Here is a 6,000-nt window from a genome sequence, read left to right as displayed (position 1 = left end):
GGCCATTCTGCCCTTTGAGCCTGCATCACCATTCAATATGATCATGGCTGATCATCTTAATCAGAATCCTGTTCCTGCCTTATCTCCATAACCCTTGATTCCACTATCCTTCAGAGCTCTATCCAACTCTTTCTTAAATGAATCCAGAGCCTGGGCCTCCACTGCCCTCTGGGGCAGAGCATTCCACACAGCCACCATTCTCTGGGTGAAGAAGTTTCTCCTCATCTCTGTCCTAAATGGTCTACAACGTACGTTTAAGCTGTGTCCTCTGGTTTGGCACTCACCCATCAGCGGAAACATGTTTCCTGCCTCCAGAGTGTCCAATCCTTTAATAATCTTATATGTCTCAATCAGATCCCCTCTCAGTCTTCTAAACGCAAGGGTATACAAGCCCAGTTGCTCCAGTCTTTCAGCGTAAGGTGGTCCCGCCATTCCAGGAATTGACCTCGTGAACCTACGCTGCACTCCCTCAATAGCCAGAATGTCATACCTCAAATTTGGAGACCAGAACTGCACACAGTACTCCAGGTGTGGTCTCACCAGGGCCCTGTACAGCTGCAGAAGAACCTCTTTGCTTCTGTACTCAATCCCTCTTGTTATGAAGGCCAGCATGCTATTAGCCTTCTTCACTACCTGCTGTACCTGCATGCTTACCTTCATTGACTGGTGTACAAGAACACCCAGATGTCTTTGTACTGCCCCTTTACCTAAATTGGTTCCATTTAGGTAGCAATCTGCCTTCCTGTTCTTGCCACCAAAGTGGATAACCACCAATGTGTCAAATAGTTCGGCAAAGCATAGACAGATATAAATTTACAGAGATAGACAGACAGATGGATAGGTAGATTGATAGGCAGGCAGGCAGGCAGGTAGACAGATCAAAAGAGGTGAGGGGGATTGGGGTTAGAATGTTGTGGGAACATTTTCAGCTCAAGGAAGAGAGTTCCAGCTACCCAGACAGACTGTGCTGCTTCAGTTTAGCCAATTTCTCTTTCATTATATCACCGTGCTAAGAAACTGTTTGTTCATTTTACTTCAGTCTGTGTTTTGTGATCTCTGTTGTATTGGGCTAATTTCTCCAACAAATGTTTGGGTGGTTGTTTTGGACCAGCATAAATTGAAAATGCCAAATGCCGTTTTCTGTGCTGTTGACTTCTGTGATTCAAAGAGTGATAGATAAATGAATCAGAATTGGAGGGGTGCAGAAATCAAGGATTGGTGGGAGATGGAGGCAGACATAGGGGGTGTAGGGGCTGGAGGAGGTTACAGAGTTAGGGAGGGGTGTAGAGGCCAGAAACAGTGACAGAGATAGGGAGGGGTGCAGAGGCTGGAAACAGTGACAGAGATAGGGAGGGATGTCAGGGCTGGATGAGGTTACAATGATATGGAGGAGTGTAGGGGCTGGAGACGGTGACAGAGATAGGGAGGGATGTCAGGGCTGGAGGACATGACAGAGATAGGGAGGGATGTAGGGGCTGGATGAGGTTACGATGATAGGGAGGAGTGTAGGGGCTGGAGGAAGTGACAGAGGTAGGGAGAGGTGTAGTGGCTGGAGAAGGTGACAGAGGTAGGGAAGGGCGTAGGGGCTGCAGGGGATTACAGAGATAGGGAGGGATGTCAGAGCTGGAGGACATGACAGAGATAGGGAGGGCTATAGGGGCTGAATGAGGTTGTAATGATAGAGAGGACTGTAGGGGCTGGAGAAGGTGACAGAGGCAGGGAGGGGGTGTAGAGGCTGGAGGGAGTTACAAGGATAGAGGTGAGTAGGCCCTGAAGGAAGTTACAGAGATAGGGAGGAAAGTAGGGGCTGGATGTGGTGAGAATGATAGGGAGGAGTGTAGGAGTTGGAGGAGGTGACAGAGGTAGGGAGAATTGTGCGTAAGTTCTCTCTCTCTCTATATATATATATATGTGTGTGTATCTCCCGCTGATGAACTGGTGGGGCGGTGCTGAGAGCTGGACGTGAATGCTTCGGTTGTGAGTGTTTGCAGTGAGTGTGGGAGGGCGGTTATTGCAGGTTCTCCCAATAGCAGCAGGAGGAAGAGGAGCCTGGATGAGTTTTGTCCGATCCAAGCTGTGGGTTGTTAGTTATGTTGGTTTTAATTTCCGATTCCCAGCAGCAGTCGCTGCAGTTTTACATTTAAAGCAGCGGGAGAAGAATCAGTGATTTGAAGCAAAATAGCGAAACAAATTGACTACAACAAGAGATAAGGTAGTAGCTACGATATACTATGAAGCCCGGCTAGCTCAGTCGGTAGAGCATGAGACTCTTAATCTCAGGGTCGTGGGTTCGAGCCCCACGTTGGGCGGCATGTTAATTTTTTATTTTAACAACACTTGGTCACTCTCCCTGATCGTTAACTGCTCTGAGTGAATCCAGGGGCTCAATTTTCCCTGCAGTCTAATGGAGTGCAAAGTTAAACGTCACACCACACTAAGTGAAAGTCAAACAGGTTTATTTGGAAGTACTGAACAAGAAGCTTTGAAGCGATGCTGCAGTCATGACTTTAAAATAAGACACGACTGTCAGTAGTGGGATTCGAACCCACGCCTCCAGGGGAAACAGCGACCTGCTTGAAACATCATTAATGCCGGGTGTGCGATTGTGTCGGAAAATCGACACGATCCCTCTTCCGACCAGGGACGATTTACCAAAAAAAACACACTTTCTCGCTTGTGTCTGTGAGTGAGTGTGACAACGTGCAGCCTCCCTGGGCACGGCCCAAACCTTCCCCCACTGTCGGCGGGAAAGGCGACAGCAGCAGCACCCGGTCACGGAGCTCTCAGCAAAACCAGCGGCTGCAGAGAGAGTTTGTGCCTCACTGTATTCCGTCAGACTGCAGAGAGAAAGGAGCCTGGATGTTCACTCGGAGCAGTTACAGAGGCAGAGTGGAAGTGCATGTTGTGAAGAGTGAGAGGTGGGGGACATACGAAGACAGACAGATATCGAGATGGAGAGGGAGACGCAGGGAGTCAGAGAGAGTGAGATGGAGATACAGAGCCAGAGATTCTCGGTGTATGAGTTTGCACACAGCCAATCTCCCGGAACTGAGATTATATCTACGTTTACTGTTTCCAATGTAAAAGTGCCTATTGCTGCTGGAAATCAGAAATTAAAAGCAACAGAACTTATAATCCACAGCTTGGATTGGACACAACTCATCCAGGCCCCTCCTCATCCTGAGGGAGACCCAGAGATACAGAGAGGGAGTGGGAGAGATGAATCGGAAATTGAAACCAACAATATCTACAACCCATTGCTTGGATTGAACCAAACTCATCCAAGGTTCCTCCTCCTGCTGCTGCTGCTGCTGCTGTCGGGCAACCTGCCCCCACCTCCCTCTCACACAATCACCGCAAACACTCACAACCTGCAGCATCCACACAGATCTCTCGGCACCGTCCCAACAGTGAAACACACACACACACAGAGACCCACATACACACACAGGCAGAGAAAGAAAGAGAGATATGGAGGCTGAAATCGAGACAGAGAGGAAAACACAGGGGGACAGACATACAGACAGGAAGCTACAGAAAGAGAGGGACAAATATAGAGACATAGACTTCGGGTGGATGAGTTTGCACACAGCTTCTGTCTTGGAACTGAAGCTGTCTTTGTTCACAGTGAATCGCAAGACGCGCCCAAGGTGGACAGGGGAATAGACAACAGCTGCCTCCCAGGGTTGTTTCCATAGTGTAGTGGTTATCACGTTCGCCTTACACGCGAAAGGTCCCCAGTTCGATCCTGGGTGGGAACATTATGCTTCCCTTTCCTGTCAGGATCAGATTGGGTGGTCAAATACAAGGAGTGGTGTGGGATAAGATAACCCAGGGCTCCCTCTCCACTTCACACTTCCAGCCCAATTCCTCAGCCCAGTGCAACTTCTTTCTCTGTTCTCTCTCACACACACACAAAGGAAAAGAGACAGGTATACATACACAGAGAGAGGGAGATTGCGGAGACAAGAATCGAGACCGAAACAATAGGTGCAAGAGTAGGCCATTCTGCCCTTCGAGCCTGCACCACCATTCAATATGATCATGGCTTAATCAGTATCCTGTTCCTGCCTTATCTCCATACTTAATCAGTATCCTGTTCCTGCCTTATCTCCATAACCCTTGATTCCACTATCCTTGAGAGCTCTATCCAATTCTTTCTTCAATGAATCGAGAGACTGGGCCTCCACTGCCCTCTGGGGCAGACATTCCACACAGCCACCAGTCTCTGGGTGAAGAGTTTCTCTTCGTCTCTGTCCTAAATGCTCTACCCCGTATTTTTAAGCTGTGTTCTCTGGTTCGGCACTCACTCATCAGCGGAAACATGTTTCCTGCCTCCGGTGTCCACTCCTTTAATAATCTTATATGTCTCAATCAGATCCCCTCTCAGTCTTCTAAACTCAAGGGTATACAAGCCCTGTTGCTCTAGTCTTTCAGCGTAAGGTAGTCCCGCCATTCCAGGAACTGACCTCGTGAACTTACGCTGCACTCCCTCAATACCCAGAATGTCTTTCCTCAAATTTGGAGACCAGAACTGCACACAATACTCCAGGTGTGGTGTCACCAGGGCCCTGGACAGAGAGGGAAAAAGAGGAATATAAAGATACAGAGAGAGATGGAGATACAGAGAGCGGGGGAAGCTGCAGAGAGATAGGGAGAGAGAAAGAGATATAGACACAGAGAAACTCTCGGTGTATCAGTCTGCACGCAGCCAATGTCCCGGAGCTGAGATGATATCTGTTCACTGTGAAGTGCAGAGCTGCCCCCCAGGCCGGAAGTGACATGAACAAAGCCTTAAAACGTAACGTAGTTCCCGTAATATAGTGGTTATCATATTCGCCTCACGCGCGTAAGGTCCCCAGTTTGATCCTGGGCGGGAACACGATGCTTCGTTTTTCCCTTGGCTCAGGAAACTGGTCAAAACTTTCATAACCCGCCATCAGAAGCGGACAGCTGATTCCTGAGAGCAGGATATGTGAGGCAGGGTCAGTGAGAGGTCAGGGGAGATCGCAGAGTGGGTTGGAGAGCTGATGGAAATAAGGTGCGTGTTTCAAAAGGCATCAGCCACCCATCATGGGCCTTGGAGCCACATCCCTGAGATCCAGGTTCTCTCACATTATCACCAACTGAGCCAGCCAGAGATGATGCTGGGTGCTTGCTCATGAGTTGCTGTTATGAGGTAGGTCCATGTGATTGCCCCAGCGATCATTATTGCCTTTTTTAAACCGCGCAAATGTTGGAAATCTCCAGTTCAATCCGAGAGTGTTGGAAATGCTGTATAGGAGGGGAGCTCCTTCTAGTGTTCATAGAGGTGACCGTTCTGCCCATTTAGTCCGGGGCGTGGTGTGGGGATGGGAAGGAGATCTCGCTGAGGGGACTGGATGGATTGGGAATGGACAACAATATGAGCCAGTGGGAGGTGTGTCAAGGTATCGCTGAGTGAGTGAGAAAGCTCCAGCAATGACCTATTCCCTGCTCACCCCAGTGTGAAGCAGAGCTGCCATCTCTCCAACACTGTTCTCCATCCATCTCCCGCAGTGTTCACCTCATCGCCGGCAAATGCCCCGCTGGAGGGGAGCTAACCTACAAAACACATGTGAAATTATTCAACCTCAGTTGATGGTCCAGACCAGATTGTGAAGGACCATGATGGGGGCGAATTAATTATTTGACAATATTTGTGCACCCGTTCCCTGACAAAGCAACAGATTGTAAAATGTAGGTGTGCGTGAGAACGTTTGATAGATACATGTGTGGGCTGATAGTGCCTGGACTGAGGCTTCCAGTGAGCATTGTGGAGCCAGTGACGAGCATTGGTTTGAATGGCCGAGTGGTCTAAGGCGCTGCATTCAGGTCGCAATTTCCCCCGGAGGCGTAGTTTAGACTCCCAGTCCTACCAGTGAGGGCTGTGCTTTGAATTCATGGAAGACTGGGGTGTGACCTTGTGATCAAGTTGACACTGACCCTCCTCCTGACAGGATTTGAGCAAACGCTGCTCCA

General features: G+C 49.2%; 2 non-coding genes across 2 annotated transcripts; both read left to right on the top strand.

Moving 5' to 3' along the window:
* The first annotated feature begins 2,236 nt into the window (after positions 1-2,236).
* On the top strand, positions 2,237-2,309 carry trnak-cuu (transfer RNA lysine (anticodon CUU)). Its single transcript has one exon. It is a non-coding gene; the product is annotated as a tRNA-Lys (tRNA).
* Positions 2,310-3,688: 1,379 nt separating this feature from the next.
* Positions 3,689-3,761, top strand: trnav-uac (transfer RNA valine (anticodon UAC)). Its single transcript has one exon. It is a non-coding gene; the product is annotated as a tRNA-Val (tRNA).
* Positions 3,762-6,000: the final 2,239 nt, after the last annotated feature.

This window comes from Hemiscyllium ocellatum, chromosome 44, assembly GCF_020745735.1.
Source record: "Hemiscyllium ocellatum isolate sHemOce1 chromosome 44, sHemOce1.pat.X.cur, whole genome shotgun sequence".
In the NCBI taxonomy this organism is placed as follows: Eukaryota; Metazoa; Chordata; class Chondrichthyes; order Orectolobiformes; family Hemiscylliidae; genus Hemiscyllium; species Hemiscyllium ocellatum.
This window is presented reverse-complemented; position numbering and strand designations above follow the sequence as displayed.